This window comes from Poeciliopsis prolifica, unplaced genomic scaffold (genome assembly GCF_027474105.1).
Source record: "Poeciliopsis prolifica strain line A6 unplaced genomic scaffold, Auburn_PproV2 SCAFFOLD028, whole genome shotgun sequence".
NCBI classification, from domain to species: domain Eukaryota; kingdom Metazoa; phylum Chordata; class Actinopteri; order Cyprinodontiformes; family Poeciliidae; genus Poeciliopsis; species Poeciliopsis prolifica.
Window position 1 is genome coordinate 3,976,057 of NW_026562403.1, and position 13,944 is coordinate 3,990,000.

Here is a 13,944-nt window from a genome sequence, read left to right on the forward strand (position 1 = left end):
GGGAAAAACAGGAATATACAGAGAACTGATGGAAAACTGAAAATGAATGTCTGGTAAACACAAAAGACAAACATGAGGAACCCACTAAACAGAATAATTACACACAAAAATTGACCAAACTTCCAGTGTATATCCTTCTGGTTGTTTTTGTGATTAGAGTATGATAAGTATTTATTTCACAGACTATAAGTAGAACCATTACAATATTACCATATTACTATGGCAATATAGAAATGTGGAGAAATGTTAGATATATGCCATTTAATGGTATGTATTTAACATTCATAACAGGCATAATTCATAAAAAGAAGTGAAATAAGTATCTAAAGGGATTCAAAACAGGTCACGTATTTATAAATAGAACATTTAGTGAAATTTGTAAGAAGCAGTGACATTGCTGTGAAAACACTTCCTTTGAATCAGAGACTGCATCCATCTAAGCACACAAACACAGGAGGTTTGTGAATCTGGTGTATCTCAGCAGGGGAAGTGAAAAGTATCAGCACACGGGCTGCTGATGGCACTGCAGATTTTTAACTACAAGCTTGGAGTTGAGTGTTTACCTACTACTGACTTCAAAGAGCCTCCACCCTAATGAAACATCTCTCTGTGGGCGTTCTGCACAAACACACGCATACATGCACAGGGCTGGGCCGAGGAACTGCTTGTAACTGTGGTTCACCAAGGGAAAAAGGTCGTGTGAGGTCATTTGCATGGCTCTTCGGTGCTAAAGTAGGTTTCCAATGCATGGAAGGTCAGGTTTTGCATGGATCCGTGATACAAACCGAAGCTCTGATAGCGATGGAACAACTGCAGGTCGTTCACAGTGGTTTGATGTTGAGTTTTCCATCCTCCTTTTCTATTCTGACATATTAAGGGGAAATCACCAGCGCTCACATGCATGCACACAACACCCACGATTCAACAGAGCCTCTTAAGTCTCCCTCCATTCACCGACTGGGCCCCACGCGAACGCCCACCTTGTTTTACTCTGAATAAAACGTGTGGGCGATGTGAGATGTTGCAGCTTCTGTCTTACTGGGCACACAAGATAAATTGGAAGGAAGTGTACTGATGCTGTAAGGAATCATCTTTGCACGTCATCCCAGGGGTGCAAACTATTTCCTGTTAAGACAAAGGTGATCGTTTTATTTTTAGGTTAACTCATCTGTTAGCAGGAAGTGTTAAAGTCAAAACGCCCCCGGGGGTACGCACACATAGATACTAAGATGTGTTATCACTCATCAAAGGTCTGTTTTGTGGTCTCCTTGAAGGGAGTAAAGTTCAACCATTTAGTAATCTTGTTTGTATTTGTTTGGAGGTGAGATAATTTCCTCCAAAGATATGAGTCTATTATGATTTTATAAGACCACAGTAGACCAGCGGTGGCCTGTTTTGCTTTGTGACGTTTAATCTGCTCTGAACTGCAGGATGGTTTCTGGACTCTCTTCTGTCCAGAATATGCTGTTCTCCTGTCAGCAAAATATGGTTTAGCATTTTAATCAACAAGTCCCTGGAAAAGATGAGAACTGGAAGGCTGAATGAGAATGTCTTTGACATTTTCGTAATTCAACTTTGCGCCACATTTCAGCATCTGTCCATTAACTCCTTAAAATATGCTTTTATCAGCTCTAAAGCTGCACACCTTAGAAAGGTTGGGTTGATGGACGAGGATCAGGGGCAAGAAGTAAAACAGGATTCAGTTCATTGATTTTGCTTTTCAGCAACAAACAAATATCTATTGTTAAGTATAGTGGAGGTTCTGTGATGCTATGGGCCCCTTTCTCCCCCAAAGTTTAAAACAGTCATATAACATTTAGACTTATGGTTGTGGTGAGAGAAAACGCTGGAAAGTTTAAGAGTTTAATAAATTTACTAAATTACTGACTTTTTTTGTGAATGTTAGAAAAATCTACGTGTTCGGCATAATCAAATTGTTTCACTTCTATCTCAGCTATTTTCTGTCACTTTATGAAATTCAAAGCCAGAATGTTTTTTCATAATCACTCCTTTAAACGTGTACGTTTTTACTTCCTTACTCTGCTATTTTCATGCATCTCTATGAACCAGCTGAAGTAATATTTTTTTTCTATTACCAGCACTTACTCAGAGCCTTTCTGTGGACGCATGCTGTGCGCTGGAGCCTCACCTCTCATTTCCATTGCATTAAACTATCAGAATGTCTCTATAAGCTGTCCCCCTTGGAGAAAACTGGTGACAAGCAGGTGGACACAGAAACGAGGGACGTGCAGAGGCTGTTTGCAGCCAGAAGGAGGCGATCTCGCTCCTCCTCTTTCTCCTCCTCCTCCTCCTCCTCCTGTCCTCTGGTCCGCTCAGCTTGGCCAGAGCTTCCAGTCTGCTGGGTGAGATCATTACCAGACACCAGGCTCCGGGACCTGACATTCACCGATTGGAAAAGCAAAGAGAGAGAGAGAGAGAGAGGCACACAGGCTCAGAGAGCGAGAGAAAAGACTTGATCCAGTGCAGCCGGCGAGCTAACCCTGCGGTGTGCAGCCTCAGCTCCCCGCTCCTCCGCTGCACGGACACGGCTCAAAGCGCGCTCTGTTGTCGCAGAAAATCTTTTCCCCCCTCGTTTGGATTTTTTGACTTGTAGTCGGATGCGGGCTGCTTGTTTTGACTGCAGTAACAGAGCTGCTCCCCCTCCTCCTTTTCCACCTTCTTCTTCCTCTTCTCCTCCTCCGCCTCCTCCCCTCCTTCCAGCCGAGTAGCGGATTTGCGAGGGATCTCAGCGCCGACTCACCAGCGATCCCGCAAGGCACCGGGACACGCTCTCTGCACCGCTGCGGCTCTCCGGCTGCTCCCGCCTGCAGGAGACCCCGATCGGCTCTGCTTTCTGCCAGAACCTGGACACGACCTCCAAGTTCCCTGCTGGATTCTTCTTCCTCTTTTTTTTTCTTCTTAATCCCTATTTTTATTATTATTTTTTTTTACATTTTAAACATTTTTTTGCAACCTTGATTCTCATCGGATCGCCCGCAAGTCACCCCCTCCCGTCCCCCCCTCTTCTCGCTCCTCTCTTTCCAAAGCGCTTGTTGACGCCATTTTTCCCCGGGGTTTTCTGTCAGAGAAAAATCCATCCACATTTACTCCCCGGCACCGTTTGACAGCTCCCCAGGAGGCTGTCATCCCATCCGTCGCTTGTGTAAAAAAACAAAAAACAAACAAACCCCCCTAAAAAACGTGTCTCGGCTAAATGGATTGTAAATGATCTCGATGAAATATTCACACCTTAGAGCCGGCTGTGTGACAACGTTAGACATGGGTGAGTAGCCCCGCTTGACCGAGCACATTCCCGCACCTGAACGCGCCTCTTCTTCTGCCCGTGCCGCTGTTGGAAGCGTTTCTGGTTTTGTGCACGCAGACCTGAAGCGAGAGTCGTGTGCGCCTTCAGGTGCAGCTCGTCTCCAGCGCCGCTCCTCGCGGTGAGCGCGCTGAGAATGCTTGCAGTCACATGCCCACAGGAGTGAGCGGGCAGATTCACGCACGTAGGCAACCCAAACAGGGCTGCATCACCCGGGGAGGCAGCGTTTGTTATCGCTGGGTAGCACCTTGGCGCTTGTGCGGCTTTGATTAGGTCTCCTATACCGACGCAGGAGGAAAGGTTCACCTCACTCATCAAAAAAAAAAAAAAAAAAAAAATACCGCTGGTGGATCAGATATTGTCCTGCTGGGCTCTGCCTCCTGCGTCTTCATTTGACATTGATAATCCGTCACATTGTGCAGGTGGGGGAGGACGGGGTGTTTTGTTACTTTTTCAGGGTTTAAAGTTATACTGAGCTGATTTGGGCTCTGTTTGGGGTTGATGTGTTTGTTGTGGCGTTGTATTTTTGAGATATTTTTTGTGTGTGTGAAAGATTCCAGAAATCCAAACGCTTGAAGTCGTCTTTTCACATCTCTGCGACACTTTTGGTTTGCAAAGACGGTTCCGAATCCTCATTTGTTTTTTACTCTGCACAATATCGGTTGAACTTAGGTTTGGACTTTGACTAGGCCACCCTAACACATGCTTTGATCTGAACCGCTGTTTGGTCAGCCTTGTTAGTCTGGATTATCTTGCAGCCTCAGTCAAGTTTTCTTTTTTCTGGATGGTTCTGTTTTTAACTCCATCAACCAAAGAAAAGCATCTTCGCAGCATGACGCTACCTCCACCGTGGTGGAGGATGTGTTTGGAGCTGGTGGGGGTCAGCGTTAGTTTTCAACCCCACATGGTATTTTGCATGATGAAAGTTCAGAACGTTTAAGCTTGTAACTTCTTATGACTTTCTCTTATGCCACTCTAAACTAAATATCAACATATTCTCTCTCCTGAGTCATCCACACCTGCTGCTCCTCTGGGTTTAACACGACTCTCTTGTCTAGGTGGTTCTCTGATAAATGGTCAGTTCAGGTGGACAGCCGTGACCCGCAAGAGCTAAAACACAGCTCCCTTTAATTGCTCTGCAGAAGCTATTAGGATGACTGACTGCTGAGAAACACACAGCCAGAGGATAACAGTAACATTAAGAGGAATGAAATGAAACCAGAGTCAACCAGAGATCAAACTTTCCCCCAACAAACACCCAATCCAAGTGCATGAAACAAAGGATAAATATATCACCTCATGCCTACTCTTAAGTACAGAGTGGAGGTTTTGTGATGCTGTGGGCCACTTTCTGGCCTCATTAAAGTGCTGAGATATTTAAAAGAAATGTGGTGGCCTCTGTTGCCTCTTCATCTTTTAACAGGATAGTGATCAGATGCTGCAGCATCAGCTCTTGCTGATTACATGTGTTTGAACGAACGGCTGTGTGTGACATGTAACCTGATATGAATCCTGCATTGGATGTCATTTTCTTGCTTGTTGAGAAATAACAAAAGTATAAATACAAATACACAAACCACTGCAAGGATGTAGCTTGATTCATGTCAACGTATTTAGTTTCTGCTTCTTTCAGTCACAATAGCAAGTTTCAAACCTGGTTAAGTTTACTTATATGGAATTTCAGCTTTCACCCTTTGTGTAAAAAATTACTAAATTCAATATTTTAAAGTTTGACATGCTTCACAATACTTGCAGTCAGATCAGTAAACCTCACTTCTTTTTGAAGGACATTTAAAAATACGGAGCTTAAGTTCTCTTATTTAATTCACAAACCTTATAGTGAGTTTTATTGATAATGGATCATGGAAACAATCTCGACCATTTCACTTACATTGAAGTCAGTTCATTTTTAGCTTCTTAACACGAGGATCTCCTGACATTTCATTAGAATATGTCTGTCTTCACCTGAGTTCAGTGTGAAGGGTCAGAGGTGACACTAGGAAATGGGATTCAAGGTTCTGCTTGGCATTTATTGAGCAGAACTTTGATGTTTGTGGGTCTTTGGTCCAAGGAAATGTTCACCTCACTAATCAAACACTGCGCTTTAATCAGATGCTTCTTCTACTTCCTTCATCTTCATTTATCGTTGACAGTTCATCACACAGCGTCACATTTTGTGGAGCATAAAAACCCCACAGATGTTTCTGACTTTTTCGGGCTGTAAAATAACATTAAGTTCCTTCTGGTTGTTGAATTTACTATTTGTTCTGTTGGAGTTGCATAAACGAGTCCAAAAGTCCCAGAATCCAAACCCTCATGTACTCTTGTAATAAATCTGATTTGATCTGTAGTTTCCACTATAAACATCACTTTGTTGGCGCTTTTGGCCCCTTCGCCTCCTCCCTACGTGATGGAAACTATCGGGACTCCCAGAGAAAAGTAGGGTTGAAGGCTAATGATGAAGGATAAGTAGCAAAATGGGAGTCGGCCATAGACTGAGTGTTTTGGCAAGAAACGCCACAAATGAGTCAGGGCTGACACAAAGAATGAAAAGCATCTCATATCCATTGTACAGCATGGTGGGGGTTCTGTGATGCTGTGGGACTGTTTTTCTTCCAAACAGTGTGGGGCCTTGTTAAAAGTGAAATACATAAGAAATTCTTTGATAAAGTTAAAAAGTGATTAAAGTTAAAAAAGCTGCTGGGTTCTGTTCATTTGGTATCTTAACAGGACAGTGAGCTGAAAAGCATGACTGAGACATCACTGTCACTTTAAATCAGACACAAAATCAGTCGTCTTCAGTGGCCATCTCAGTCTGCCAACTCATTGAAAACCAGTGAATTGAGCCTAAAGATGAGTGCACAATAGATACATCATAGCATAAATGCATTACACCTCAGTGCAGAAATGTTAGAACATGCACGTTTCTTTCACTTTGTGCTCCCTGGATCAATACCCGGTCGGGTTTTCTATTTTCTGGGTACGAGAAAATAGAATAGAAATGAGTGAATAGTGGAGCCGCTGATGAAGTAGAATATCAGCCTTTCAAAAACTCCGGTCCGGTCCAGGTCCACCTGAAGGCGAGCGCAGCTGGAGGGTGGAGGGAGCGGAGCCGACGTTCGGCCACCTCTCCTGAACGTGGGAGTTGCGGAAGTGAGCTCATGTGGGTGATAAAGGGCAAGCAGTGCATGACCATGTTGAAGGTAATTTTATCGATCCTGTCTCGTTAGCACTTTCAGCTCCTCTCCCCCACTCAAAACAAGGCAGCAATTTCATCTCTTTTTTTTCTTTCTGCTCCCCGGCATAAAAAGTACCAAGCTGGCTGTTGTTACTCCCTATTAGGTAACAAGATGCCTGTGCCACCTTTAAATTAAAGCATGAGAAATCGATTAGGTGTATCCCCTTCTGGGCTGAGGACCTCAGGTCAAAATAGGATCATAGGGAGAGGAGAGGGGAGGGAGGGAATGTGAACGGGATCCAAGAACAAATCTAACTGTTGGCAGTCTCTGTGAACAGAATATCGGCACTGGAGCACCTTTTGGCAGAGCGCTCTGAGAGAAAGAGGGAGCGAAGTGGGTGGGTGGGGGTGAGGAGGAGGGCGAAGGAAAGTGGTAGCAGGGGGAGAAGAGAGGGATAGAACGGAGGTGGGGAGTGGGGGATGAGGTGAGGGGAAGGAGGAAGACAGTGGGAGAGTAGGGGAGGTGTTTTGTTTTTTTTTGTTTTTTTTGCTGACAGCCATTTTGTGGCTTCTGCTGCAGTTAAAATGGTTTAACATTCATCTGCTTGTGCAGGGTGTAGTTAGGTGAAGATGGGTTCCTTGCTACCTGGCATATGGTTTGTCCTGGGGATGTGTGTGTGTGTGTGTGTGTGTGTGTGTGTGTGTGTGTGTGTGTGTGTGTGTGTGTGTGTGTGTGTGTGTGTGTGTGTGCATCTCTTCATGAGCCAACTCCAAGGACCATCATTTTCAATTATGGCTGCCCCACATGTGGTGTTTTATGGTCGTCCTTCCTGCCACCTTACAGTCGAGCTCATGCATGTGCCATCCATGTTGAGCAGGCAGAGACAGGAGCGTTTGTTCTCGGAGTCATGATCTTTAGAATAATCCGTTTGATGGCTTCTTTCACCTTGCCGGTCATCCAACTTAGAAACTCGCTTCTCCGCTTGTTTGATTTGTGACCCGAGCCTGTCCAAGGCTGTCCGGGACCTTAAGCTGAATTTGATTTGGGGCCCCTTCAAACAACCATAAATCATCAGAGCCCACCTAATATCCCCTTTATATCATCCGTGTTCAAACATTAATGCACTACCCCTCTTGCAGCAATGCAGCCCTGTGAAAAGTATTTACCCCCTTACAGAGTTAGTTTGTTTGGCTTTTTTTGTTGTTTCAGATCACTAAACAAGTGTTGGCGTCAAACACAAAAGGAGGCAGAGTAAATGCAAGAAGAAGTTTTTGTTTTGTGAGGGAACAAATCTATAGAAACCAACCCAGCATTATGTGAGAAACTAACTGCATCTCTAGACCTTGCAGCTCATATCTGCTCAGGTCGACATTTGAGTTATTTTACATCGTTGTGGACGAGTTTTGGTCCACTTCACTGATCTTAATTCAGCCATATTGGAAGATTTTCTTTACCATCTCATTCAGAAGGAAGGCTGTACTTTGACTAGGACGAGGTCTCAAACTAATGGCCAGAAATTCCTCCTCAGGATTTTCATGTAGAGATGAGGATTCAGAGTTTTTTCAATGGCTGCTTCAAAGCAGCCCCTGACAATAATACCTCCGGCTCCATGTTTCGCTCTCATTAAGATGTTCTTTTTCTGAAATGCTGCTTTCGTTTTATGCCATGTGAAGAGAACACACACCATCCAGAGGTTTTGCCTCTGTCTCATCAGTGTACTAACATGTAATGCAATATGCACAGTGTTCACTTATCAAGATGCTTTTTACAAATGTGAGACGAGTCTTGGTGTTCTTTCCAGCCACTCCTGGGAAGCTTCCCCACTGTTTCATGCTTTCTCCGTGTGTGGATAATGACTCACTGTGGTTCTCTGGTTGTTTAGAAATGACTTTTTAACCCTTTTCAGACGAGTATACGTCAGTGACTTTCTCATCTTTCCTTTCATTTTTTCAGAATTGGGCCATATTGTGCTACTTTTTAGCTCTTTTAGATTTCTCCTATGTTTTAATTACTTCTTGATTGCACAGATCTAACAGTAACTGGGCCTTATGAATTGAACCCAGTTATTAAAAAAACAAAACAAGTTATTCACAGTTATTTCTTGATTTATTTAGGGGGTAATCACATAATCACGAGGCATCTTTTTCCTTCCCCATTAAATTTTTTTCTGAAGTGAAGTTTTAGAGCCGATTTGTTGATTCTTTCCACCAACTGGGGTCTCAGTGTCAACCTTTGGAGCCACTGCTCTGGGAAATACACAAGGAGGCCACCCAAATGTTAATGCTAGCTGAGCTAACTCTGCTAACTTCAAATATGGGTTGCAAGGCTTTGAAAAAACATAAATTAACTTTAATCGTTTTACTTTAAAATATGAGGAAAACATATTTTTTAGCGTGACGTCATCTCTGCTGGGTCAATATCGGTAGGAAGGATATAAAAAATATTCTGAATGCTGTTTTTTCCCACTATATATTATAGTTCTGAAAGAGAAAACAAATTTTGGGATCAGAAATTTGGTTTTCATCAGCATGCCTTCAGCAGGTTCTCTGAGTTTCTGTAGTTAAGTTGGCTATACCAAGTTGAAAAGTAAGATGATGAAAGTGCTGAGTTGCTTCAAAACTAAAATATTTTACTCAAAAAAGTTTGACTAAATAGATTACAACCTTTTAAAAATAGAGATGAGAACTGTCGTTACTGCATTACACAGTAAATATTTACATTCGTACACCTGACGTCTGTGGCAGCTGCTTAGTTTGCTTATGCATCAGGCAGGCTCTGCATGTGAACACCAGAAGAAGACTGGGCCCACCTCTTAGGATTTTCCTCCAAGATAAGATTGCATCCTGTGGGAAACATTTCATCCCTGTATTTAAAAAGTAAAGCAGCTAAATGAAAAGACAGTGTTCTGCATCTCATTAAGATACTCATCTGCAGCCACAGACTGTGCTGGTTCTCTCACATGAAAACGAAAGATGGGGGGGGGAAATCACCAGCTTGTGCAAATAAAAAAAAAAACAGCCATTTGGTGTGCATCTGAATCTGTAAATGTGTGTGTGCATGCATTTGTCTCCATGTGTGTATGAGCTATTTGCGAGTCCACCTCAGGCACTGAGCTGCTGGGTATGCAGCCTTAAAAGGTTGTGTTTCTGCTGCCACCCCCCTCTCTCCTCTCCTCCCTCTGCCTCACTTTCTCCGGGGTTTTTTTTCTTCGCTAACGCTCTTTTCTTCCTCAGTTTTGCCTGTACGTTTGCATCATGCACCATCTCTCTCCTCTGTCCATCTGTGTTCCATTATCGGTGTTTCATCATTAGACAAAACGTTGCGTGGCCCTCCTCGCTCGACCTTATGCTGTTTGAGAGCGAAGCTGGTTAGCTCTGGCAGTTCTGAGAGCATAATAAAGCTATTTATGCAGCGAGTCTAGCCTCTCACAATCAGCCTGCTGTTTGAGGCTAGCTGAGGTGTGTATGTGTCTGCCTGTGTGTGTGTGTAGGAGAGAGGAGACAGTGAGGCTCGGGCTAAGTAAGTGAGGGAGGCCCGAGGAAGGGTCAGGCTTACATAAACTCTCCGGGACTGCCAGTAACTGTACTAAACACTTCTTAGGGCAGAAAGGAGGGAGAAGAAGGAGCCATGACCTAGCTAAGTAGTTTACGTAGTAATAGCCTGGACTAATGCTTAATACCACTCTGCTGTCATACAGGGTCATGGTGGTAAAAGGCTGCAAATCTTCAAAGTACGTGTTTTTGATCTCTGTGAACCTGTGTGTGTGTGGGTGTGTGTGTGTGTGTGTGTGTGTGTGTGTGTGTGTGTGTGTGTGTGTGTGTGTGTGTGTGTGTCTCGTTGTGGTTGGCATCGGTGTCTTTCTTCCTGTCATTGTTTGCAGTCACATGATGGCCAGGGTGGCTTTCACACATACCACAGGGGGCGAGCCACTCGGCTGGCATGAGGACTAAAGTGGGTCATGTGGGCACTCTGAGAGATCAGGCTGGACCTAATATCTCCTGTTATTTCTGTCAAACCCAGAAGCCATCGAAGCGACCACAGCGATGGTTTAGGGCTCTTTTTTTTTCTTTTTTTCTTTGGAGAGATTTCTTCCTGGAAGCGAGCGGTTTTCATTCTTTCTAGAGGGGTATGAAAGACACCCCTGAGATGGGTAATCCATCAAGCTGATCATCTTGGCTGCTTTATTTATGTATCATTGTTACAGACTGATGTAACCCTTCCCAATGTGCGGTCGTACAGTGAGCTGGATTTGTTTGGAGAACTGTTTAGGGGAAGACTTAAATCATGGAGGCTGTGACATCCGAGACTTCAGGCTGCCAAAATGGCTTTGCATTTAAGATGTGGAGATCTACCACAGAGGAAAATAATGTTCGCCACAGAAAGACTGAGGGATACTTTCTGCAACTTAAAAAAAGAAATCTGCTGTTAAAAACCAAAGTTTTCTTAAAAGGAAATAAAAGTTCTGAGTCGTCTGTAGCCTTGAATCTGAAGGGTAAAACTTATGCCTCGAGCAATTAAACATTTGATTTATTTGTTCATTAAAAGAAGGACCCTTGTCTGAAATGGATTTTCTTCTCCTTGCTGTGAGCGTTAGTAATTTTTATTGGTGGAGTGCCTTTTTTATTACAGCTTCCTCTTGCTTTTTTTTTTTTTTTTTTTTTAATCTTACCAGTTTCAGAACTGAGCTGGAGGTGGTGATGGTTTCGCACCAGTTCTTCCTGCATAGAAACATTGACTCCATCAGTGTCAAAGTTTATATTTTGATATGTCCTGCTTGACGGCAACAAATGTTCAGGTCAGAAGACCTGCCTTCATGCTGCCACTTGTTCTAAATCTTGGATGTTCATTTATAGGCAGGGGCTGAAAGCTCAAAAAAGATGAAACAAAGCAAATTATTTGTATTCTGTTTGACGTCCCTGTTGTATTTTTTCACTCGGCCACTGCTTGAATGAACCACAGACTCCCCACGACATGCTTTCGAAAATACGTTTTAAAATGGCTGTACTAAAGTGCATTGTCAAACACCTGAAAAATGTTGGCTTTGAGCCTTCTTCACACAGTAGCAGAATCCACATAGAAGAGCTGCTTTAGCGTCATCTGGTTGCACTTATTGTGGCGCTTTCGTTTATTGATAGAAATCACCTTTTTGAGTTGTTGGCCAGCCACAGCTGACAGTTGATCAATTCTCTCTGCATCGTTACTCCTAGTGTTTGTTGAAATATCAACATTTTTGCACTGAATGGTTTTGCATTGGGTGACAGTCATAGTTTCACTTTTTAATGAATCTAGGCATCTCTGTGGATGAGAACTCTTTCACTTGATATATCCTGCTTAAAGTAGCTTTTCTAAATCAACTTTTAGCTTAACTTTATAACACTCTAGTGCTTTACATTAGAGCCGTATTGACAAAAAAAAAAATCACGACTGTGTCACTTGGTTAGAAGTCCCCTGCCCAGAGACACCAACATGTGACGGTAGGAGGCCGGATCTGAGCCCAGACATTTAGGATCCAAGACAACGACACTTCTCATTGAGCCACAGTCAGCCAGCTAGCCTCTCTGAAATGCCCTGAAGTGTGAGCATGCTGGGCTGGTTGTCTCTGTGTTGCTCTGTGATGGACTTCCTGACTGACAGCTGGAGGCAGATGTGCTGCAAGGCAACACAGTTATAAAGCATTTTAACAAGTCTGTAATGTTAAAACTTACCACCATTATTAACCGTTAAAATCAACATTTCATACTATTGCCTTGTGATCTTTGGGGATTTAAATATTTTTTGCACTCTGATGCTTTCAGAAAGCATCGTCTCTTTCCCCTCTTTTTACACTGAAAAACGATTGTTGTTTAATAACTTAAAGTGTTTTTTTGTTTTTTTATAGCAGTTTTATTCAATAGTTACAGTAGAAACACTTTGGACAGTTTTTAAGCTTCACAGGGTATTACTACTCAAATAAGGAAAAGCACATTTAATGTACAACTTAACATTAAAACCACACAGACAGTTAAGATCTGCTTTAAATAAAATCCCTGAATTATGATATTTATTCCTAAGAGTTTGTGTTATTGAGGTTTCTTGGGTATTGTGATGGTGAGGATTTCTTATTCACTCTGCTGTCCTGTTTCAGGATAGCAGACCTTAGAGAGGAGCTTTAAAGTCTGGGCTGGTCTGCTTCTTGAACAGAAGAGGCTGGACTGAGGCCAATGCTGTCCTTATCTTGGCGTCTTATTCACAAGCGATCCTGGGGTGGAAGGATGGATAGCAACCATAGCGGCCTCTTCTATCTGTTAGAAAAAAGCAGAGCTCTGAATTCACAGATTTATATCTAATTTATATGTATTGAGACTCACCGATGGTCATTAGTAAGCTTGTCCCCATAAGGAGTAAATCAATTAATCACGTGATAAATTAAAACGAGTTCAATCATTTCCATTTGTATGATTGTTCATCTTTCTCGTGTCTCTTTCTCTCTTTTTACCAAAAACTGGATGACAAAGAGCTTCACTTCTGTTTGTTGGTCTCAATAAGCTCGTTTTTCAAAGGGATATTTTGTTTACAGAAACTTCCCTGTCTGTTTTTGTTCATTGTTTTGATTGTTTTATTTATTTTGATGTGTAAAACGTCTTCCAGTTCCAGTGTTAAATGTTTGTTAGAACTTAAATTTCACTGATCTTTGAGAGCGCGTACTTGCATTGTTGTGCCCTTATCCTTTTATTACTTAAAAATGTATGTTATCGTTTATTACCATAATTAATGGGACAATTTGTCATCCAGCAGAATTTGTTGTCATGACGGGCCTTTTGATGAGATCGGAACAAGTGGTTGAAATGGGTCTCCCGTGTGGGACGGCTCCACTCACCGTCAGAGATCGAGAGAGGAGCTGTCCTCCTGGTAGTTATGGCAGCTGATCAGGACGCCTCCCGGGTTTCTCTCTTTGGAAGTTTCTCTGCATGTGTAACTGGGAGGAGACTGTGGGGAAGACCCAGAGCCCACTGCAGGGACTGTGCATCCCTTGTGGCCTGGATTCACCTTGGGAACCGTCAGAAGTAGCTGTAGAGTGACGCTGGCAGATAGATGTCTGGGATTCCCTTCCTGGACGTTTTTCCCCCATTGATGGATGGATGGATGGATGGATGGATGGATGGATGGATGGATGGATGGATGGATGGATGGATGGATGGATGGATGGATGGATGGATGGATGGATGGATGGATGGATGGATGGATGGATGGATGGATGGATGGATGGATGGATGGATGGATGGATGGATGGATGGATGGATGGATGGATGGATGGATGGATGGATGGATGGATGGATGGATGGATGGATGGATGGATGGATGGATGGATGGATGGATGGATGGATGGATGATTGGATGGATGGATGGATGGATGGATGGATGGATGGATGGATGGATGGATGGATGGATGGATGGATGGATGGA

The 13,944-nt window shown here is 43.2% G+C and overlaps 1 protein-coding gene across 2 annotated transcripts in view; it reads left to right on the forward strand.

The window, feature by feature from the left end:
• Window positions 1–1,673: 1,673 nt before the first annotated feature.
• setbp1 (SET binding protein 1) overlaps window positions 1,674–13,944 on the forward strand; it is a 50,131-nt gene continuing 37,860 nt past the window's right edge. For both annotated transcript variants that reach the window (XM_055048807.1, XM_055048808.1), the window contains exon 1: window positions 1,674–3,283. The gene's annotated coding sequence lies outside the window, so the exon portion shown is untranslated. The remainder of the gene's footprint in view (window positions 3,284–13,944) is intronic.